Source organism: Symphalangus syndactylus, chromosome 5, assembly GCF_028878055.3.
Source record: "Symphalangus syndactylus isolate Jambi chromosome 5, NHGRI_mSymSyn1-v2.1_pri, whole genome shotgun sequence".
NCBI lineage: Eukaryota > Metazoa > Chordata > Mammalia > Primates > Hylobatidae > Symphalangus > Symphalangus syndactylus.
The window spans coordinates 80,713,654-80,738,382 of record NC_072427.2 but is presented as its reverse complement, the minus strand read 5'-3'; the positions used below and the strand labels follow the sequence as shown (position 1 = coordinate 80,738,382).

General features: G+C 40.1%; 1 protein-coding gene across 8 annotated transcripts in view; it reads left to right on the top strand.

Annotated features, from left to right (window-relative positions):
* The window catches only part of FGD4 (FYVE, RhoGEF and PH domain containing 4), a 261,542-nt gene that overhangs the window by 94,615 nt on the left and 142,198 nt on the right, over positions 1 to 24,729 (top strand). For 3 of the 8 annotated variants that reach the window (XM_055280160.2, XM_055280158.2, XM_055280154.2), the window contains exon 1: positions 22,747 to 23,008. The exons of 4 other annotated variants lie outside the window; for them this stretch is intronic. The gene's annotated coding sequence lies outside the window, so the exon portion shown is untranslated. Of the gene's footprint in view, positions 1 to 22,746; positions 23,009 to 23,659; positions 23,736 to 24,729 lie in introns of those variants that run through there. One more of the 8 variants, XM_055280159.2, reaches the window with a different exon arrangement.

Below are 24,729 nucleotides of genomic sequence, written 5' to 3'. Positions count from 1 at the left end.
CAGTAGAGACGGGGTTTCACTGTGTTAGCTAGGATGGTCTCGATCTCCCGACCTCATGATCCACCCGCTTCAGCCTCCCAAAGTGCCGAGATTACAGGCGTGAGCCACCACGCCCAGCCTTTTTTTTTTTTTTTTTTTTAAATCTTGAGACAGGAAAAAAAAAAATCTTGAGACAGGATCTTGCTCTGTTGCCCAGGCTGGAGTGTTGTGGCACCATTATGGCTCACTACAGCCTCAATGTCCTGGGCTTAAATAATGCTGTCACCTTACATTCTCAAGTAGCTGGGACCATAGGTGTGCATGGCCACACCCGGCCAATGTAAAAATAATTGTGTATGTATGCATGTTGAGATGGGGTCTCCCTATGTTGCCCGGGGTGGCCCTGAACTCCTGGGCTCAAGCAATCCCTGGCTTGCAGTGAGCTGAGATAGCGCCACTGTACTCCAGCCTGGATGACAGAGTGAGACTCCGTCTCAAAAAAAAAAAAAAAAAAAGCCAGGCGCAGTGGCTCATGCCTGTAATCCCAGTACTTTGGGAGGCCGATGCGGTTGGATCATGAGGTCAGGAGATCAAGACCATCCTGGTTAACATGGTGAAACTCCGTCTCTACTAAAAACACAAAAATTAGCTGGCCATACAAAAACTAGCTGCCAAATACATTGTGGCAATGCAAGTGTTCTAGTTTTTATATTGTATTATGGTCTTACAAGATGTAATGATCAAAGGAAACTGGGTGAATGGTACACTGGACCTCTCTGTCATATTTTTGCAACTTCCTATGGGTCTATAAGTATTTCAAAATAAAAAGCTAAAAGATATATCCAAACTTTAGACCTATGCTGTCCACTAGCCACAGATTGCTTTAAAAATGAACATCAGCCGGGTGCAGTGGCTCACGCCTGTAATCCCAGCACTTTGGGAGGCCGAGGCAGGTGGATCACGAGATCAGGAGTTTGAGACCAGCCTGACCAACATGGTGAAACCCCGTCTCTACTAAAAATACAAAAATTAGCCAGGCGTGGAGGCATGCACCTGTAATTCTAGCTACTCAGGAGGCTGGAGCAGGAGAGTCGCTTGAACCTAGGAGCTGGAGGTTGCAGTGAGCCGAGATCTTGCCATTGTATTTCAGCCTGGGCGACACAGTGAGACTCCATCTCAAAAACAACAACAACAAAACATCAGGCCAGGCATGGTGGCTCCCGCCTATAATCCTAGCATTTCGGGAGGCCGAGGTGGGCAGATCACTTGAGGTCAGGAGTTCGAGACCAGCCTGGCTAACATGGTGAAACCCTGTCTCTACTAAAAATATATAAATTAGCTGGATGTGGTGGCGTGCACCTGTAGTCCTAGCTACTCGGGCGGCTGAGGTGGGAGGATCTCTTGAACCTGGGAGGCAGAGGTTGCAGTGAGCCAAGATTGTGCCACTGTACTCCAGCCTGGGTGACAGAGCAAGACTGTCTCAAAAAAAAAAAAAAAAGAACATCTAAGTTAATTGAAATAAAAGTTAATTTCAGTTCCTTGATCACACGAACCCATGTTTCAAGTGCTCATGTGGCCACGTTATTATATAGCACAATTATAGAACATTTTCATTATTGCATAAAGTTCAATTGGGCAGTCTGCTTTAAATAAAACCCTCTACAGTAGTGCCAGTTGTCACAGGTCTTGGTACCTACACATTTCTTAGAAAACAGTCTCAAATTTATAAATCAAAATAATTGTCTATACCAGTAAAATTAAATAGAATAAATAAATTTAACAAGCATTTTTTAAAAAAAGTGCTATGACTTTCCCACATTCTATATTTTAATAAACAAAGGAAATGAAATATTTGCTTCATGTTTGAAATAGGAATAAGGTGTTTTTCCTTATCTGCCAAAGCAGTTGCTGTCTTTTTCCATAATCACAATATAGCATATTTAGGAGATGGGCAAAACAGAGACAGATGGGTAGGGAAAAGAGAAATTCTTGCATGAAAAGTATTTTGAACATCCCATACTTCTTGTTTTCTATTTCTTAGTGACCAGCTTACCAATGGTAGCTTACCATTGCAGAGGAAGTGTGCTTTAGCAACCAGACCTTAAACCAAAATTCTATTTCTGGCTCGAAGTGACCTTGAGGAAGTTACAAATATGTTCTCATTTGTACAGCGAATAAGCAAGTTAAGATAAAAGCAACTATTGCTGAGTGGACTGTAGAACTGCAAGATATGTTACTCTAAAATGATCCCACTATTCCAGATTATACATAAAATGATTTGCTTACAAGTAGATTAAATACAGAATTTCCAGGAATTTAGTTATGCGAAGAATCACATGAGGTAGAAAGGGGAACTTGATCAGGCATAAAAATGTTTAAGTTTTGAGTTTGGGGGGAAAATACAAGAAAACGAAGACATAGGGTAAAAATTTTTATTTCATCCCAGGTTAATAATTTTGACAAGCTTTGGGAGGATAAGCAGACATTCTGCCCTTTAGAAATCAGGTTTTGAAGTTAAATAGTTCAGGATTTGCATTCCAGACCTGCCATTTACTATCTGGAAAGTTACTTTCTCAGTTCTAGATGATGTATAGATGTTCTCAGTTTCAACACCTATTAATGACTTTTTGTTGAGCATGTTATGAGGACAGCACATAGCAAGTTAAGTATACAGCTATAATTACTGATAATCTTAATTTTATCAAGATACGGAATATAATGGTGGTGTTAGGAAAATATAAATAGCTTAGTGTATTCTCCTTTTATGAAGCTTTATTTTTAGTCACATGATAATTTTTGTGTGTGTGTGGGTAGGATACTAATTTTAGCTTGTAACAAATTGGTTAAAATTGCAGTTCCTATAGCCATTCTGAAATTTAAGCGTGTGTGAGTAAATTGATCGGGATCACTTGATTTAAAGCCAATAGGGATAAATCTGTATTTTGTAAAGTCTACAAGGCAGAGAATCTGTGCAGAGAACTCAGAAAAATAGCACGATCACACATCTATGAGTGCAATTTTATTTCAGTGTAATCCCTGTAACATTTTTCTATGGCTAGATCCACATAATCTCTGAATGAATAGTGAAAGGTTTAGTTGATTGTAAAGATATATAAAAATCTACAATGTACAATGTCAAATAATCAGAAAATATCCCATATAACTTTTCTTTTTCTTTGCCCTCCAAACTGCCAAAACATTGAAAAAAGAGGTCAAGACCAAAGGCCAGCATCCCCATGAGGATCCTCCTGGCCCTGGTTCACACTAGCAGTGCAGGACAGTTCCAGTTTTAGCCCATAACTCATTGGCATATGGTCAGTTTGAAGTTTCCTGTGGTACTTTTCTGAGCTAGAGACAGGGAACCAAAAATGCTGACATCCTCATTTGACATCTTCACTCCAGCCTGTGTAAGTGCCAGCACTTCCTGTGTAAAACCTATCCTGACTGTAGAGGACACCCCCAGCCCTCAGCTGACCTGGGTGAGGATGATGGCTGGAATTGGTGAGGTTTGGAAAGCATTAGCCCTCAGATGGACACCACCACAATATATGAACATACCGTGTCTTATTACTATACCTTTTACTTCATAAAGATCAGCTTTTAAAGTTTATGAAAATAACATTCATTGACGGCAAGTGATTGTTGGAGGTAGGTTACCAGCTCTCAAAATCACCACTCCATTACAGTATTATACTAGATGATGGTGTGTTCAGGAGTTAATTATTTGGATGTATAATACCTTGGAAATTACACCAAAAAAAAAATCCACTGGAAGCTCTGAAGTGTACATATCTTGTCTCCCTCATACAGTATGGCTTTATCTTGACTGCCTTGTTAGTCTTGGCCACAATTTTCTTAATCCACGCAATGGGAGGATTTCTAAATGTCTTAAGACTTTATGATGTTAGTGTGTATTTCTCCAAGTAGTTTTCTCCATGATTCCACTTGTTGGTTCATAAGCTACATCAGGTATCTGTTTTAGTATAGCCATCAAAATTTCCTCACGTACTCTCAAAGTGCTTTAAGGTAATACACAATTTTTAGTTTGTTATTCCATATAACATAGAAACATAATAATTTTAAGAAGTGATGTTACAAAGTTGAGCTGAGTCTAGGTATTATGGTTTGAATCTGACTACAACATCTAACTATCACATGAAAAGGAACATTTGTGTTATGTAAATGTTGAATTTACATCGTGATTAATGTTTAGGTGTTTTAAAACATCTGTTATGTGATAAATTAACTACAATATCCCTTTTTAGGCTGGGCGCAGTCACTCATGCCTGTAATCCCAGCACTCTGGGAGGCCGAGGCGGGTGGATTACCTGAGGTCAGGAGTTCAAGACCAGCCTGGCCAACATGGTGAAACCCCACCTCTGCTAAAAATACAAAAATTAGCTGGGCGTGCTGGCGGGCACCTGTAATCCGAGCTACTTGGGAGGCTGAGGCAGGAGAATAGCTTGAACCTGGGAGGCAGAGGTTGCAGTGAGCGGAGATCACATCACTGCACTCCTGCCAGGGTGACAGAAGGATACTCTGTCTCAAAAAATAATAATAAAAATAAAAAATCCTGTCTTATTTTTTAAGAAACGGTGCCTCACTCTGTCGCCCAGACCGAGGTACGGTGGTACCATCGTAGCTCACTATGTAACGTCAGCCTTCTGGGCTCAAGTGATCCTCCTGCCTCAGCCTGTTGAGTAGCTGGGACGACAGGCACATGCACCCAGCTAACTTTTCAAAATTTATTTTTGTAGAGATGGGGTCTCACCATGTTGCCTAGGTTGGTCTCTAATTTCTGGCCTCAAACATAAAACATTCATTTTAATCCATAATTTTAATTTATAGGCATAACAAGGATAAGAAATTTACCTATCAATCAGTGCCTTCCTCTTTTAAAAACCTGACTTGTTTTTATATAGAAATTACTTGGGATTGCTAGGTAACCCGCATAACCATTCCTGGAAAAAAATGGAAGGCCCTTTTTTGCTTTTGGGAATATGGAGAGCTTATACACAGTTTCACTATTCAGCATTGCTTGCACTATTTCTTACAATTTTCTGATGTCTGTCAAAAAGAATCCTCAGATCTTTTAAGACCAATTTTTTTTTTTTTTTTTTTTGAGACAGAGTCTTGCTCTGTCGCCCAGGCTGGAGTACAGTGGCGGGATCTCGGCTCACTGCAAGCTCCGCCTCCCAGGTTCACGCTATTCTCCTGCCTCAACCTCCCGAACAGCTGAGACTACAGGCGCCCGCCACCACGCCCGGCTAATTTTTTTTTGTATTTTCAGTAGAGACAGGGTTTCACCATTTTAGCCAGGATGGTCTCGATCTGCTGACCTCGTGATCCACCCGCCTTGGCTTCCCAGAGTGCTGGGATTACAAGTGTGAGCCACTGTGCCTGGCCAAGACCTATTTTTAAAGGGAAGTTTGTTATAAGCCTAAATGCCATAAATGTAATAAAGTCACGTGCATTTGGCATCATACTTCCTAGTCCACCCCCGGTATGCTAGAGCTCTCTCAGTACATTTTGAAACACCTTCGTGGAATTTTGAAATGCATTACTTGCGTAGTTCCTTGAGCCTGCATCACTGCTAGAAGAAGACTTATGAAACAGAACTCTACTTCCCATTAGTTAGTTCTTTATCATGTTGAACGCTAGATGTGTATGTGTCTAGTGTCTAAATACAGAATGCCTATAGTTTCTACCAACAAATTATGGATCCAAATCCTTGCTCCAGAAGCAGGAAATAGGTTAATCGGAAGATTGCTGGATGTTATGAAAGGAATCTTTTATGGGGGGCTGTGAGTATTGTTTTGCAATTGCCATTTCTGAAATATGTCAGGTTAAAACATTTGGATTTTTTCACTATGCAAAGTATAAAATAGATGAGGTCCCTGGTATTTCTCTTTGTTTACTGTTAAGTGATAATAATTTGTACCATGATGGAAAAATTATTGTAGATTTTCTTTAGAGTAGTTCAGTGCTGTGGTTTTAGCACAAAGGTGTGCTTTTTCTTATCTTCATGATCCAGGAACAATTACTTGAGGGAGTGGCATTTCTCCCTGTGAGTTCGTAGCACAGAGTGTTTCCTGAGAGTAGTGGAAGTGAGTAAGTGCAACCCCTTGTCATCTCAGTCTTTTTTATTATAACCTCTTTCCTTCTACTTTTTTCACTTGTCTTCTTTCTATTTCTAATATTTAAGATTTATGCTTTAGCCAGTTTCTTAAAACTTATTTGTGCACCTAATATTTTCTTGGTCATCAATTATTTGGGGATAAAAATTCCCCCTACTTCTAAAACATTAGCAAGGTACATTGGTAATTCTCAGGTTTAAGGATTTCTTGAAATAACATTATCTGATTTATTGGGATCTGAAGTATAGTTGACTTGACTAGATACTTCTATCATTGTGGCTTAAGTGATCTTGTAGTCTTTTATATTTAACTGAAAAATCATTTTAGGTTGATGTTTTTGTTCAGAGAAACATTTTAAATTTTAAACCAATATTTTTGTTGAGTAGGAAGGAGAAAAAAAGTAAACATCCAAGTATAAGCTACTGTAACATTTTGAGGTTTTTTTCCTCTTTGTAGCTGTTGTTTTGTGAAACTGAGGCTATACTGTGTATGGATTTTGAATTATACTTCTCCCTCTGACCCCCACCGTGTATCATTAAATTATTTCAGGCTACTAAAAATTCTCAGGAAATACCTATTTCAGTTGCTCTACACTATTCTGTTACAGGGTAGTACCTTAATTAACGCATCCACTATTATTAGATATTTAAAATTTTTCTAAATTCTGTTTTATAAATAACCGTGAGAAGAACATGAATTTGTAAGACTGTCTTGCAAGGTGCCTTTGGTGGGGTGGGTGTCACTGTAATTGTATTCTTGATTTTAAGATATCAATAATAGCTTGACCTTAGATTTGTAAGCACAAACATTGAATTAGGATTTTAAACAAATGTGTTGGGCATATCTTTGTTTAAACTTATGAATATTACCCTTTTTACACCTTTACTTCTATGTGACAGGTAGCTATGTGCTTGCCATTTTAAAATTTATGTTATTATTATTGTTATTGTTATTATCATTTTTTAAGAGACAGAGTCTCACTCTGTTGCCCAAGCTGGAGTACAGTGGCGTGATCTCGGCTCACTGCAACCTCTGCCTGCTGGGTTTCAGTGACTGTCGTGCCTCAGCCTCCCGAGAATTACAGGTGCATGTCACCACAGCTGGCTAATTTTTGTGTTTTTAGTAGAGATGAGGTTTTGCCATGTTGGCCAGGCTGGTCTTGAACTCCGGACCTCAAGTGATCCACTCACCTCGGCCTCCCAAAATGCTGGGATTACAGGCGTGAGCCACCATGCCCAGCCAATTTATATTATTTATTTATAGAAACAAGGTTTTCTCACTATGTTGCCCAGGTTGGACTTGAACTCCTGGGCTCAAGCAGTCCTCTCGCCTCAGCCTCCCGATAGCTGGGACTATGGCAAGTACCAGCACACCCGCCTCAGCCATTTTAAAAATGTGGATTCCATTGCTTTTTTCAGAGACACAAAGTGGAGTGGAAGCCATAGAACTTATTCAGATAGCTGGACCATTGAGAAAACTACTAGAGGACTTCAGCTAAGGCAGGTTCTTCTATGTTCCAAGTCTTATATGAATGAAAACTAGATCCATGCATCGGAGATAAATCAAGCATGGGCTGTGAAAACGTTGGTAACTGGAAAAACACAAATTGACAAAGCTTTTGGCTAGTTTTTCTTTGTTTTATTAGGTTATCAATGGCCTGAGATTTTCCTGAATAATTCAGCCACAGAAAAAAAAAAAGAGAAAAAGCTTTTTGTTTTTTTAACATTGTGACACTGTAAAAAGTTTCTGCGTCACAGACTTAACACCAAGATGGTGTACTGACCTTTCTTGTGGAATGAATAGAACTGAGTTTAGAGTACTTTGAGTTACTTATAAATTCTTAAATGTGCCTTCTATTTAAAACTTACAGTCATAAAGATAATAATAGAAGAGAAATAGCTAGGGTAATATGATTATATGGTCAGAATTTGGAAGTTTGAAGACTTATCTTCAAGTAATTTTAGATCAGAAAATTTGTGGGATTTTTTTTTTGAATTTGACTTCAAGATCTCAGGGGATTTCTTTTTTTATTTACCCATTATTTGTGTTCCCCTTGTTAGCTTACATGGTGTGATATAGGCAACAACCTGATTTTTTTGTTTAAAAATACATTATCTGATTTTTATTAAATCCCAGATATATGTTAATATTAAAAAATAAGTTGGCTGGGCACAGTGGCTCACGCCTGTAATCCTAGCACTTTAGGAGGCCAAGGTGGGCAGATCATGAGGTCAGGAGTTCGAGACCAGCCTGGCTAACATGGTGAAACCCCGTCTCTACTAAAAATACAAAAATTAGCTGGGTGTGGTGGCGCGTGCCTGTAATCCCAGCTACTCGGGAGGCTGAGGCAGGAGAATCGCTTGAACCGGGAGGTGGAGGTTGCAGTGAGCCAAGATCGCACCACTGCTCTTCCGCCTGGGTGACAGAGCGAGACTCTGTCTCAAAAAAGTAAAAGTGGCCAGGCGCGGTGGCTCACGCTTGTAATCCCAGCACTTTGGGAGGCCGAGGCGGGCGGATCATGAGGTCAGGAGATTGAGACCACGGTGAAACCCCGTCTCTACTAAAAAATACAAAAAATTAGCCGGGCGTGGTGGCGGGCGCCTGTAGTCCCAGCTACTCGGAGAGGCTGAGGCAGGAGAATGGCGTGAACCCGGGAGGCAGAGCTTGCAGTGAGCCGAGATTGCGCCACTGCACCCCAGCCTGGGTGACAGAGCGAGACCCCGTCTCAAAAAAAAAAAAAAAAAAAAAAAAGTAAAAGTGAGATTTCTCACAGAACCTATATTTTATTCTCTATGATAAGTAGTGAATATATTTATTTGTAAGACTAAAAGTAGACTCAATTAGTCTGAAAACCACAGTAGTACTAGTTTTTTTTATACCTATATTTGCCTTCATTTTCTTTTCTTTTTTTGTATTTCATGCATCTCAGCCTGTCATATGCTTCTCTTCAGTGCGTGCCTGTAGTGCACATAAGTCTTCTAAGGATCAACTTTGTAAATGAACCAACTGGACTCCTGTCCAGGAGTTTGTACCCTTCTTGGCATCTCTCCTGCCCATTTGTTTAATCTTTCCAACTCATTTGATCCTCTGGTATTAGAGCTGACAGCTGCAGTTGCATATGGAGTTCATAAAGTAGCTGAATAATAAAATGTCATGACCCAGTTCTTGTATAGTTTCACTGATGACTAAATCGGCAACTCTTTTAATATTGAAGTGGGAATGATCAAGCTGTGTACTTTTCTTTGGAAGTTCACGTATATTCAATGAGTACCTTTACCTCCTATGTCTTTCCATAGCAGAAATGCTACAGACTTATTTGGCAGGTCAGGTGGAACATTATCTTGATTTTACAATTATCTTGATTTTACAAGAGTAAAGTTTATGTATAAAAGGGGTTGATGATTGATTCTGAGTGATACTGTATCTGCGAACTCCTTGTATAATAGGTGCTTATTGAGCACCTGTTAGACACGGTGGTTTGTGTTATATACACATTATTCCTGATCCTGAGAAGAATCTTCTAAGATAGGTGACATGACCCTATTTTTCGTGTGGAGAAAGTAAGCTCAATGAGGTTATTTTATTTAGATATATAAAAAAATCAAGACTTTGGCCTATTAAAAACATTTTTTTGTCTTGTTGAGTTGTCTGAGTTCTTCATATATTCTGTATTGTCAGAATTATGAGCTAAACATGTTTTTCTCCTCTAAGGCTTTCTTTTTTATACTTGGTATCCTTTGGACAGTGATGTCCAGTTTCAGTCTTTTCCTTTACAGTTAGGTCTCTGTATCCTGTTTAAAAAACTTTGCCTACCTGAAGGTCATAAAGATATTTTCCTATAGTATTTCCAGAAGCTTTACTATTTTACCTTTCACATTTAGGTCTATGATTCATCTGGAATTGATCTGCCTGAATGATGAGAAGTAGGAGTCACGATTCTTTTTTTGTCCCATTTGGAGTGACTATCCTTTGCCCACTATATTTTAGTGGCAACTTTGTAATCTCTACAGTTTTGACTAAAAATTCTGACATTTGACATTTCCAGAATCTAAACTATCTCAGATGCTTTTTGTAGTTTTTCTTAAATTGTCTCAAGCATGGACTGTGTTTTCTATTTTATCTCAGCTAGCATAGTGAGATAAAATAGAAAGTATATATTGTAGGAAAAGAGATTTTTATCAGTCTTTTTTTTTTTTTTTTTTTTTTTTTTGAGACAAAGTCTTGCTCTGTTACCCAGGCTGGAGTGCAGTGCTTGGATCTCGGCTCACTGCAACCTCCACCTCCCAGGTTCAAACGATTATCCTGCCTCAGCCTCCCGAGTAGCTGGGACTGCAGGTGCCTGCCACCATGCCCGGCTAATTTTTGTATTTTTAGCAAAGACAGAGTTTCCCCATATTGGCCAGGCCGGTCTCGAACTCCTGACCTTGTGATCCACCCACCTCGGCCTCCCAAAGTGCTGGGATTACAGGCATGAGCCACCGTGCCCGGCCTTATCAGTCTTTTTTAATGGGATGGCAGCAGCTGGGATGTATATATTCCTGCAGGGAAAGAAAGGGAAATGGCTTCACATTGCTGGATGGGAGCAGTATGTGTGTTGTTTCTGGGTATAATCTTCCTAGCTGCACTTTTCCCATAAATTTCTTTCTACTAAAAATCATGAAAGTTTGGATTATAGTTCCTCTCACTATATCAGAGGAGTCATCCATTCAAAACAGAGAGTTCTTCAACTGCAGTATCCGACGTGTTCCGTATGTGCTAGGCTGTCTTTTCAGCCAGTCTACATACAGTTCACCAGAGTGGAGACCTTTTGCCCCGGCTCATTTGTTTTGTTTTACTTACTCTTTTCAATGACCAATTTAATTTTTAAGTAAGCACTGAGGTAAAGACGTCCATGAAAGATTTTGGTCTGGGCCAGTACGAAGAGTAATGGATGTTGGAATACCTTCTGCCAGTTAAAAAAAAGAAAAACAAAACTATAAAATTGGAAAGGTATATAAGCATTATAGGAATATATTAGAAACAAATTATGAAGATGTAAGCTTCCAGCTTAAGGAAGCAATGTAAGTAGAGAGAGGAAAGTTAAATAGCCCTACATGTACTAAAGAAAATGAATTTGCAATTCAAGATCTTCTAGTAAATAATGCTGTGGTGCTCCCAGCCCAGGAACCACACTTTGAGAATCATTGTCTTCGGCTTCTGAGGTCTACAAGCCTCCTTTAATTATCTGTGTGTGGTATAACATTCTTGGTAAATGTTTGTTGAATAGAATTGATCGTATGGCATGGTACCAGGTACAGAAAGTCCCTTCCCTTGAAACACCTAATACTTTTTTTTTAACCTTTTTTCCTTGGTAAGGAACTTTTGTCCTTCTCTCTAATGCATTTCAGAAAATGTATATTCCTGCTGATATGGGAAAGGTTTCATTTCTTATGTTTGTGAAACTATATCTGAATAAGAATGCCTCAGGGTTTCCTTGGTACATATACGTCATATACATCATTATAGCCCATCGTGAACATTGTGGGCTATAATGTTCCTAGGTATGCTACTTTAACTGAAAATCTTAAATCCTGTTTCATAAGTTAAACCAAAAGTAACACTGATCCTCTTTCTAGCAATGGCAATTTGTTATTTTGCTCTGGGGGCAGTGGAAGGGTAGACTGGATTACGTCTCTGCGTGCCTTTGCCTTTTCCTTGGCATTATAGTTCCTTCAAATACTGTGTTGTCCATTTTTAAAAGAAAAGAACCAAATTATAGCATCCCAATTGCTTGTTAGCCTTCTTGAATTTTATCCAGCATGAATCAGTATTCAGCTGATGGTTGAAAATTTTTAAAGTGAACAGCATTTTGGAGACTATTAAAAGCCTTTTTAGAAAGTCAGATAGTGACTCTGGGCAATGAATTAGCTTAACCTGCAGGAGGAAACTGTACATCAGCTGAGAGGTCTTCTTTGAATCAGGTGGCAAGCATTCTTGGGCAGAGTGTTTATTTAAAGAAACTTGAAATGAATGTATTGACATTTATTGGGCTGTTACAGAAATTAGGTTCATAGATAGTGCCAACCTCTATGAAATAAAAATTAATTAAGTGGCTTAATTACACATCAAAGTCCCCTTTTAACCCCAGCTACTTGACATGATTGAGAAAATATGAAGCAGACTCTTCTGTTGAAATCATTTCATAAAATTTGTTACAGAGCACAATATTCAGAAAAACCCTCATTCTGATATGTGTGTCACACAATAACTTTCAGAAATGCACCAAAATGCTGACTGTGATTATGTCTACATAGTGGTTTTATAGTGGATTTTAATTTCTTCTTTATATCAAAACAATTGATGTTAGTTGCAACTCATATTTTAAGTATACTTACAAATATGTTCAACAGAGTGTGTATTTGAAATTGCTATAGTTTATTATAAAAGTGTTAAAGCAGGATGTACAATATGCTGCTTTATGAACATAATATATTTGTGATATATTCATGTGTAGAGGTATATGAATGTATACCAAAATGATAGGAAAAGATATCATCAGGAGTCATCTCCAGATGATGGGAAATAAGCTACGTTGGTTATATTTTTGGTTATTTCTCTTTTTTTTTGTATAAAACCTTAATTCCTAGTTCATAAAGTTTTTTAAAAAGCAATCGCAGCAAGCATGGGAATCAGTATCTCTTCTAGCTTTAGCAAAGGTGAAAAGCTGGTGCTGCCCCTACCTGGGACAGCCTTGCTTTCCAGGAACAGACAATGAAGGTGGAACAGACTCTAAGAGAATGTAGTTGAATGCTTATGGACTGGGCAGCTATTATGGACACTCAGGCCTGCTGATTCTATTTCAGTTTTCAGGGTGAAAACTCTGGTCTGAGCTCATTGCATAGGGTTGGGATTTAGATGACTGCCAGATTTAGGTCACGAGACGTCTGGGTCACAGCCAGGAAGGTAGAAACCTAGCGTCAAAGTCACTGGGCAGTCACTGTCCAGCTACCTGGCAATATAGCAGAGAAATAGGGAGATACGGAAAAAAGGGTTTTTGTTTTGTTTTCTTTTCCTTAGTTTTTTACATGTTTCACCTGATTTCCAGTTTTGCTAAGAATGCACTTCTCTTTCAAGTTTCTTCAGAAAGCATGGAGAAAGTCAGTGACCTCTGCAGGGTCCTCATTGTTTCCCAGGCTGTCAACGCCGCTTTCCTTTGAGCCCTACTCTGTTGTCCTGGAGAAGGTGCGGTAATCTGATGAGCCAGGGTCATTAGTCCTGGGACACAGGCTTACTGCCTGGCAGCTCATCAGGACTAGAAAGCATTCTTGCTGCTTGACCTGCTTCAGCCACTTGCCACCCACCTCCACTCCATTAGCTCAGATGTGTCAGTGACCCAGGTGCATGGTTACTTCCTGAATAACCAACAGTGGTGTAGCCCAGGCTTAACGTTATCTTCATGCCTAGCCGTTTTTTATTTGTTCTTTCAGCAAAGATTTAATGAGCACCTACTGCATGCCAGACACTGGAGATTTCTTGGTAAACAAGACAAAGCCGGCCGGGCGCGGTGGCTCACGCTTGTAATCCCAGCACTTTGGGAGGCTGAGGCGGGCGGATCACGAGGTCAGGAGATTGAGACCACGGTGAAACCCCGTCTCTACTAAAAAAAAAAAAAAAAAAAAAAAAAATTAGCCGGGCGTGGTGGCGGGCACCTGTAGTCCCAGCTACTCGGAGAGGCTGAGGCGGGAGAATGGCGTGAACCCGGGAGGCGGAGCTTGCAGTGAGCCGAGATCGCACCACTGCACTCCAGCCTGGGCGACAGAGCGAGATCCGTCTCAAAAAAAAAAAAAAAAAAAAGACAAAGCCCCCTGTCCTTATGGATTTTCCCTTTTAGGGTAGGAGCCAGAAATTAAGGTGAGTGAAAAAGAAACGTTCACTATAATGTTGGGCAGTGACACCTTAAACAACAAACAAGGCATTGGAATAGATAGAAAGTGACAGAGGTAGGAGTAGTACTCCTATTTTCGATAGGGTATTGGGGAAGGAAACACTCACCTGAGGAAGTGGCGTTCAGCAGATTTGAATGAAGTGCACTGTAGAAACAAGAGGAAGATCTGGATGAAAATGGCTCAGGTAGAGGGAACTGCTGAGGAAGTGGCATTCAGCAGATTTGAATGAAGTGCACTGTAGAAACAAGAGGAAGATCTGGATGAAAATGGCTCAGGTAGAGGGAACTGCAAACGTAAAGGGTCTGAGGCAGGAATGAGCTTTGGTAGTCAAACTTCGTCAGGGAAGTGTTTTCTAAGAGTTGATCTAGCTATGTTGCCCAGGCTGGAGTGCTGTGGTGCGATCAATGCAGCTTCAAATTCCTGTGCTCAAGCAATCCTCCTGCCTCAACCTTGCGAGTAGCTAGGACTACAAGTGTGTGCCACCACACCCGGCTAACTTTTATTTTATTTTATTATTTTATTTTATTTTACTTTAATTTAATTTTTGTAGAGATGAGATCTCGCTATGTTGTCCAGGCTAGTCTTGAACTCCTGGGCTCGCATTCCTCCCTCCTTGGCCTCCCAGAGGTGCTGGGATTTCACAAAGAAGTGTTAAAATACCTACATAGCTGTTCAGTGGACCAATTTATGAGGGATGGTGAGGTCTTTTACCCACCTCCAGCCATATAATCAGTAAAATATTATTTAGTTTGCTTTCTTATTTACAGAGATTAAGAGCTTCTAGCCATTCAGTGGGATTCCATGTCTGAACTGATAACTTTATATTTTAACAGCGAATTGCTGTGCAGTAATATCTAAACACATTTACTGGTGATACCTGTTTTTATGAACATCTGTTCAGTGAACACTTATTGATCTTACCTGATTGATTGGATGTGATGGAGGAGACAGCAGGACACAGAGTTGCTTAAGTGTTCAGAGTCCTAGAGAATCAGGAGAGTTGGTTGTGAGAAGGCCAGGGAGGAAAGGTCAAGAAAGAGGGCGTGGTTGGCACCCAGGAGGGCCCAGGATGCAAGAACTGAACCTGACCTATGGGTTTGCAGCTGAGATGTCACTGCTGGCCTTACTGGGAGCAGTGCTAGTTGAGTGCTTGGTCTGACAGATGTGGCTGAAGAGTGACTAAGAGGTGAGAAGTGACTAGACCTCCCACCGTTTTGAGAAACATGAAAGAGCAAGAAAGGAATGAGCATAGACAGCTTGACAGTAATATGAATGGAGCCAAGAGGTTTTTTTGTAAGAGGCTTCTGTGTTCTTGTTTTTTCATGACAGGAAGTCAATTGTTTGTCATTCTGTCTTCACAGAATAAACAGTTGCCCCCACACCCTATTTTTAAACATGTTTAATACTTCTTACAGCTGCATAGTTTTCCAGATATTCAAAGAGGTTTCATCTACATGATCTCATTGATCTTCCTGAGAGGATGGTACCAAATATTATGCCTGTTTATTTCTTAGATGAAGGCCTCAAAGCTCAGAGATTGTAGCTTACACATCACCCTGCTAGCAAGTTGTTTTGTTACATACTCTCCCTAGCCCAGAGTTCGTGAACCTATATTCACAGCATTAACTAATCATGATTTGCCCCATATTTAACTGGTCATGCTTTGGTTATCTTAGAAAAGAACCCAGGGCATTTATGAGATAAAACTTTCAGGGCAGATTGCTTTTCAGGGCTGGGCACGGTGGCTCATGCCTGTAATCCCAGCACTTTGGGAGGCTGAGGTGGGCAGATCACGAGGCCAGGAGATCGAGACCATCCTGGCTAACACGACGAAACCCGTCTCTACTAAAAAATACAGAAAATTAGCCAGGTGTGGTGGCGGGCACCTGTAGTCCCAGCTACTTGGGAGGCTGAGGCTCCTGCCTCTGCTCACACCTAGAGCTCACACCTCTTCTAGCTTTAGCAAAGGTGAAAAGCTGGTGCTGCCCCCACCTGGGACAGCCTTGCTTTCCAGGAACAGACAATGAAGGTGGAACAGACTCTAAGAGAATGTAGTTGGATGCTTATGGACTGGGCAGCTATTATGGACACTCAGGCCTGCTGACTCTATTTCAGTTTTCAGGGTGAAAACTCTGGTCTGAGCTCATTGCATAGGGTTGGGATTTAGATGACTGCCAGATTTAGGTCACGAGACGTCTGGGTCACAGCCAGGAAGGTAGAAATCTAGCGTCCAGCTAGAATAGTGTGAGCCCGGTAGGCAGAGCTTGCAGTGAGCCGAGATCGCACCACTGCACTCCAGCCTGGGCCACAGAGCGAGACTCTGTCTCAAAAAAAAAAAAAAAAAAAAAAGAAGCTTTTCAGAATCCCCTCCACTACCTCCTTCTATATCCTCCTGCACACACACACATTGATCTCACCCGCCTTGCATATCACTGCTGCATATCTATTTGTGTGCATGCATGTGCACACACATGCTCCGCCTACCGTGCACACACACCCTTGCTGCACACAAAACCTCAAATTCAGTTACCTTCAAATGTCATAATTAGATACACCTCAGTCCTAGACTCACGGGACCCTTACCCACAAACCCTGGCCACCCACTTTTTAATACTTTATTCTTTCTGGGGTTTGGGCTTGGGGTAGAAAAGTAAAGTTAGGATTGATTTTAAAAGATCAGATGAGAGGTCATAAATAAATCCCTGGTATCAACAATAAACATTCAACTGATCATTACATTTTTGCTGAATTTGCTTTCACTCTTCAAAAATGCAACCCTGTAGAACTTGAGTGAAACAGTTTTTGTTTAAGTTTGACCTCAAGCTATAGTTGTTTGCATGCTTTGGTCCTTTAGGATATTTTTTGAGCAGCAAGGATTAACCATTCAGCATCGGGTTTTATCAGCACAAAACTTGAATTATCATAGTTTTTATTCTGGCCTGATCTCAGCCCGAAAATATGAAGAGAAGGTTCATAATGTTGATAATTTATTAGCTTTTGCAGAAGTCTATGTGATGTATCTTTGCTGTTTACCTGGTGCTATACATCTATTTTATCTTGTTAGCTCCTCTCCCCAACCCCCGACAACAAGAGTTAAATGTCTTTATTTCTTATACATATCAAAAACTCATCAAGAAAAAGGGGTAGCATATGCTTTTATTGTCTATGGAGTTTAGAATGGAACTTTGCATATTATAGAAGCCTCATTTATAGAACATTCTTTATGATTAGCCCTTTTCCTATTTTACACTCCACACGTATTTTAGATTTGTTAATGTAATTAATACATAAACATAAATATATATATGTTATACATATGTCCTACATATGTCCTTGTAGACCCTTCACTTTCACATATTTCAGAAATTTTCTTAAGGAAAGAAGAATTAAAATATCTAGATTCCAATTATCTATGAATCACTTTTTGAAAAAAAATATGGATAAGAATTAAGAGTGTGGAAGGCAGGGCCTAGGTGCTTGTGTAATTTCCTCCCACCTTTGTTTTAGAATCGATATTCAGGATTTGGAAGGATAGGGAATATTACTGTAATGAAGACAGTAACAAACAATCTATGATGTGAAGAACTAAATCTCATTATTCTTATTTGACTAAGACACAATTATCATTCAAATTTTAATTGAAAATATCCCTGGGGCATTGGTCGATCTGGGTGAGTTTTTTGATGGTTGGACTTGAATAGAAAAGAGCTAAAAATATAAGACCTCCTCACATAGACTTTCCTAGTCAGTGTTGCTCGTTTTTTTGGCAGTGTATACTTGGGCAAGTCCTGGAACAGCAAGTACTTCTCTGAAATGCTAACTACATGAGAGGAATGATGGGCCACTAAAAAAGTTTCCATCAAATTAGGCTTTAGATTCTTAACCTTAACCCCTTGCAAACTGGGCAGGAAAGTTCAATTTATTAATATTTCAATGCGTTTTATCTTCCTTATAAAGTACTCTGTACTCTGCAAATACATTTTTGCTCTAAATCACTTTTATGAAACGAATTATAAAAACCCATTAAATTAAAACAAAAAGTTTCATAGAATATTAACCAAACATGCAAAATTATTGGTAATATATAGAAAATATCTAAGGAGATACCACCTCTTTATAGATACTGTATTTTGTGGTTTCAGTGTCTGTGACTGGTTAGCTCTGCTGTTTAGGCTTTTTAGGTTCACTGATATGTTTGATCCCCAATTAGGATAGGTAATTTGAGTCTGTTTCATAGTCACAGGCAACACTAACAGTATCTGGTCAATTTATAATACAAACCATTTGTCAAGAAGGAGTTTCAGAAAGCATGCAAAGAGAACATGGAAATACAAGTAAAACCAGTAGCAGAGCTTGTGGCATTTTTACTGAAAGTACATCCTAAACTGTGTGTCGTTGTGCAGGTACGATTGCCATTTCAACTGGTACTTGAGCAATACCTCCTGCTCAAGCCTTTCAGTCATACCACACGTAAGGGTGGTACGCAGATGTATGCTATTTTAAATTTTAGTGTGCTGTTTCCTTCTGGAAAATAAGTGTTTCTTGTCTTTGCTACTTCAGCCTTTTTTCTTCTTCTCGACTCAGTGAGACTCTCCTCTAACGTTTATTCTTATAATTTTAGAGCTGAAGAGAACTTTGGAGATGCTCTAAGCCAGCATCCTCCTTTTGTGACCGAACAGCACAGGACCAGACAGAGTAAATGGCTTGCCTGTGTCACAGGGCTGGCTAAACAGAAACTAGAGTCTAGGTTTCTGAATTTATAATTAGGGAGTTGTAGTTGGACTTTGGAGAGGCTAAGGGCATAAACACACAACTCCCAAAATATGTGCCTAGGCACTTTGGGTATCACTGCCAACTCAGGGGTGCTGTCTGCACAGTATTTAAAAATTTCAAGGGAAAAATGGCAACGTCTATCAAATACTATGCAAACTCCTACCTCTAGACAGTTCCCTTTTAAAAAATATTTGATTGCAGTATATTTCTATCGATAGTGGCATATTTTTGCAAAGTCGAGGGTTTGGTGTGTACTGTGATAACAAGCTGGTGAAAATCAAAGTGGGAGAGGAAATGAGGTTTGTGATACGTAGTAGGATCCTGTGGTGTGAGAGGTTGGCAGGGTACACCCACATCCCATCAGTAAGTAGTGGGAGTGATTTAAGAATAGAATAAAAATACTATTTTTTCTTGAAATTATTATTTGTTATATTCTCAAATGGTGCTAAATTGCTGGGTCAAAGGTAGTTATCGGTTGTTGTTTGTTTGTTTGTTTGTTTTGAGATGGAGTCTCTGTTGCCCAGGCTGGAGTGTAGTGATGCGATCTCGGCTGACTGCAACCACTGCCTCCTGGGTTCAAGCGATTCTCCCACTTCAGCCTTCCAAATAGCTGGGACCGCAGGCGCACACCACCATGCCCAGCTAATTTTTGTATTTTTAGTAGAGACAGGGTTTCACCATGTTGGTCAGGCTGGTCTCGAACTCCTGACCTCGCGATCCACCTGCCTTGGCCTCCCAAAGTGCTGGGATTACAGGCATGAGCCACCGCACCCAACAGTTATTAGTTTTTTTGTACCAAACCACTTAATCAATGGAACTCTAAGGAATTGCTCCTGCCCCGGGGCACTGTGCAGAAGTTACTGAGATGCTCTGATTTGAAAAGTTTGGGAACCTCTGACTTCCTGGGTAAAGCCGCTTACAAAAGGAAAGAGAAAGGAGGAGTTAAGGGCAAATGGAATTAGGCATATTCAGCCGCGAAGGGAAATGGAACAACGCTCCCAAGATTATTCCATCTCTGCCTAGCTGGCACAATGGCTGCAACAGCAGATATTCAAGGCAAAGTTGCTGCCTGCCCAGTATTTGAGGAAGATAAATTATCAGGCTTCTGCTTCCAAAGCGTTTTTATCTTAAGAACCTTTATGGGGATTGTTAACTGTTCGTCACATGCCCTACCACTTAGGTTTCAGGCCCTATAATTAGATTCCGGGCAGTGTGGTTTGAGGGGATACTACAGTGAAGACAATATCGGAACACTTGGAGGTGAACTTGGAGCTCCAGAGGACATGACTATTCCTTACTCACCTTTCATAGATCTGCCTTGAGTTTTCTTGTCTGAGTCATTTTTTCCCATGGAGTCAATTCTCTAAAAACTGTGAGCCAATTCTTTTTAGTTTTTTTATTGTCTCACTTGTTTGTAGATCTTCCCAAGAACATGGTGGAGTGAACATTAAAAAATATGTATAGGAGGAGTAAATATATTTTTAGAAGATTATAAAGTTGTAATTTAGAAACTGGAGAAGGAAAATAAGTCCAATATTTCTTCCTCACAGGTACTCTGAAAATTTTGAAGCCGAGGTAAGCCTGGCCTTTTGTTCCTAAGAATCTCTTCTCTGCCGGGCAAGGTGGCTCATGCCTGTAATCCCAACACTTTGGGAGGCTGAGGCAGGTGGATCACTTGAGCTCAGGAGTTTGAGACCAGCCCTGCCAGCACGGCGAAACTCCGTCTGTACTAAAAAACACAAAAAATTAGCCGGGTGTGGTGGCACATGCCTGTAGTCCCAACTACTTGAGGGGCTGAGGCAGGAGGATCGCTTGAGCCTGAAAGGTTGAGGCTGCAGTGAGCCAAGATCGTGCCATTGTACTTCAGCATGGGTGATGAAGTGAGACCCTGTCTCCAAAAAAAAACACAAAAAAATCTTTCATATCATTGCAAATGCATACTGTTTATTCGTAGTGGGTATTCAGTTCTGTATTCTGTTTTTCCTTCCACTTCTGGGAGGTGGTGTAGCATAGTGACCTGGATCCAAGCTTTGGTCTCAAATGAGATTCTCATTGCAACGGTGAGACCAAGGGCAAAGAGCTGAAGCTCTGAATCTCAGTTCTATACCTACAAAATGAAGATAATAATACCTACTTCATAGGCCCTGTGAGGTTTATATAAAATATTTGTAAGGTGTTTATTATAGTATCTAGCACATACTAGGGACCAGTAAACAGTACTTGTTAATAGAAACATTTCCCCTTTGCCACATAGTCTTTCTGACCTTATTTGATTTTATTTTTATTTTATTTTATTTTATTCTGAGACGAAGTCTTGCTCTGTTACCCAGGCTGGAGTGCAGTGGCGCAGTCTCGGCTCATTGCAACCTCCGCCTCCCGGGTTCAAGAGATTCTCCTGCCTCAGCCTCCCTAGTAGCTGGGACTACAGGCGCCCGCCAACATGCCCGGCTAATTTTTGTATTTTTAGTGGAGACGGGATTTCACCATGTTAGCCAGGATGGTCTCGAGATCCTGACCCTGTGGTCTACCTGCCTCAGCCTCCCAAAGTGCTGGCATTACAGTAGGCGTGACCCACTGTGCCCAGCCATGACCATATTTTAGTAAGTGCATGATAGTGTGTCAGTTGTGTATACGTTAATATTTGCATCACCATTCTTCTAATTCTGGATTCTTAGGTACCTCTAAATTTGCACTTAGAATTTTAAAACAGTCTTTAGTCATTCATCAGATTTACTAAATTCACACTATGTTCAAGGACCTTGGCTTGCTGTTGACACAGGGTTCACAGTGGCACTGTCCCTGGCCTTGAGGTGCTCACAGTCTGAAGAAGAGATGTGTACAAATAACTGTGCCCTGTGGTAAACACCATCAGTGTCCAACTTATTGAGAAAGTGTAGAGGAGAGAACAAAAATGTCAGACTGTGCCTAGACAGCTCAGGGAAGTCAGCCCAGGCTGAAATACAATGATGCAGTCATGGCTCGCTACAGCCTTGGCCTCCTGGGCTCAAGCGATCCTCCCACTTCAGCCTTCTGTGTAGCTGGGACTACAGGTACGCACCATCACACCTGGCTAATTTTTCAAAAAATTTTCTGTGGAGATAGGGTCTCACTGTGTTGCTCAGGCTGGTGTCAATAATGGACATTTTGAGTGCCTATAGTTTATATTTTCTAGATTTATAGTTTACCTCTAATAGTTGGTTTTCATGTGGTATATTTGGTTTTCAGCCAATTTTATCTTCCAAGGACTTAATCTCTGATTCCTTCATGTGGACCAGGGTGTGGGCAACTGTTCCTGCAGAATCAGTATTTAACCTTCATATGCTGAAACAGATTAAACTCAGTAGATAGTATAAAACTAAGATATTTTAATCCTATAACTGGGTAAGACTCTAGATGAAAATTTTAAATCCAGCACCGCCTCTCCCCACAAAGTTCAATTAACACAGTAAAAATGAACGTATGTTTGCCCAGAAATTATTAATTTATAACACAATTGATTTTTGAAAACTTTATTTTCAAACTAACATTTTTTCCAAATTTGAGTATTATATTTGTTTTAAAAAATCCTTATAAAAGCAGTTTCAGTTCTGACGTGGATTGCAAATCATAAAACAACTTGCTGATGAAGCTTAGATTTCTAAAATGCTTTATCTTTAGTTTTCAAGTTAACTTTGAGGTTTTATCTTCCGTTTGTCAAGTCAAGCCTCTTGTGACCTTTCTCCCTGAATGAGCAGAGTTAGCTATCTGAAATGTCAGGAGTTTGTACCACCAAGGGTAGATTTGCTGGAAAGCTTTTAGTTGGACTGCACTGGCTTGTTTAAATAGCCAAACACCTGCTAGGCAAGCCCTGCGCATGTGAGTGGCTATATATGTTCCTTCCTTTAGGATTTGCAAGGCTGGAGCACAAAGACAGCGATTGTTACCCAATAAGCAGTAGTCACACACTTCTACCAATCGCCTTAGGAGGGCTGGTTACCATGGAATCCACCATCTGTTCACTCCCCACCGGAATGTGATTATCCTTGCTGGGCTGGGAACTGGGGAAAGCAGGGGAGCCTGTGCTGGGTGAGATTATCTGCAATGGACCGGGTTAATGGGAGGCTTGCTTTGGCTCGCTGGAAGAACAAATGAAGGGAGTTTTACTTCAACCATCTGTGACTTCTGGCCAAGAGGAATAAATTCAGCTTTTATAAGGTAAGTAACCCTAGTAATATGTATCCAGTTTGTAGTACGTTTGTGTGGGGGCATTATCTCCATGTGGTCCAAGGAAAGTGAGCTCTAAGCTCTTTTTAAAGAAACCTCCGGCATCATACACTTCTCTTGTATTGATTTTATGCAGTTCAATAATGCCTATGCAATTACACGTTGATTTTGGAAAATGAAAAAAATTTAATCTTTTAAACTGTTTTCTGCTTGTGAAATTGTTTTATGACTCCTGAAAGTGGCAAAAGGACAGTCATTTTTAATGGTTTTTCAGAATGAATTACACTGGTATTCTTTCTGAAATACGCCCATGGCCCCAACGTGTTCAATGCCTGTTCTTATTTTTTGAAAAAATAACTCGGGTCAGGGACGTTTGTAGGTTATGATTTAATTAATGATTATTCTGGCCCACATGACTGACCCACCATTCCTAGCTGATGTTTTGAAATGTGATGTTTGTGCAGTTTTATTTTGCAATGCTTTGGCCCAAGTTTCAAGGGCCTGAGCATGTGGAAACAATGTGGCAGTGCTTTAAGGCATGCATGCAGGCACCGTGTAAAGGAAGGGCACGACGAGGAAGACCAGCTTCTGTTTCAAGGGCTTCCTTTGTTTTTCTATTTCAACAGCCCCTTAAAATGTGTGTTGCATATTGTGAGCAGTAGAAGGAGATTTGGGTCCTAACAAACGGATGACTGACATTTTTCTGTGCGGCTAAGAGGTTGGTAGCTCAAACAAGAGACTTCTATGTCCTTTGTAAGGCAGCATTGTATCCCCTTCCCCAAAACTGTGCCCTAAAATATAAATGTGAAAAAACAAAAAGAGTGCTGTCTATACTCTGGATACTTCTTTTGTGTAAGTTTTTTTTTTTTTTTTATCATTGAAACCATAGGGCCAGTGCTCTGTGAGTCTAACTGGGTCTGCCATTTTTACTTGGTAGGGGAAAGGTTGCAAGAAAAGGCTTGGCTCATGCAGATTCAGTCTTTCTAATTGTGCTGTGCTGCTGTCATCTTGCACATTTGTGTCAATGGCTGCCCAGAGAGTTAGAAAAGGTTATTGCTCATAGTCCCTAATTGTTTCATTTTCTTTTTAAAATGATAATATAAAATTAGATAACTTCATATTAGTCAAGGACTCATGTTCTTACTTCAAGAACAGGTTTTTAGGGCAGACAGTTGTGAGTTCTTGGTGTTAATTGTAGTTGACTTTAAAATCGTACCCTCTTTTGTGCTTACTGGTGTTTATACATCATTATTATTACTTTTTAAAAGTTTTTTTCTTAAGGTACAAAATTAGTTTAGCTACATACTAGCTCTAAGAAGCATCTTTTAATAATAGTAGATATATGTCTGCCTGAAAATTTCCTTAGCATAATCTAAAAATGTTCAAGCCAATGTAATAGTATTGGGATAATTTTTTTTACCCATAAATGTCAGTCTTTCATAAGCAATATAAGGTTTGGGAGGAAATTAGGTAATTTGAAAGCCTCATGTATGATTATGTGTTCATGTTGCTTTAATTACCATTATCTTAGAATCCAGAAAAAGGCTGTGAGTGAATGGGTCTGAAGTGTGTGGCATCCGTGTACTTGGGATGTAGTTACTTAGAGCAATTGAGGTGGGCTAGATAAATCTGTACACTTCTCAAGTTCCTAGTGTTGGTGAATTTACTTACTCTTTTCTTTTTGTTATTGAGGTAAAGTTTTAAGATTGTGT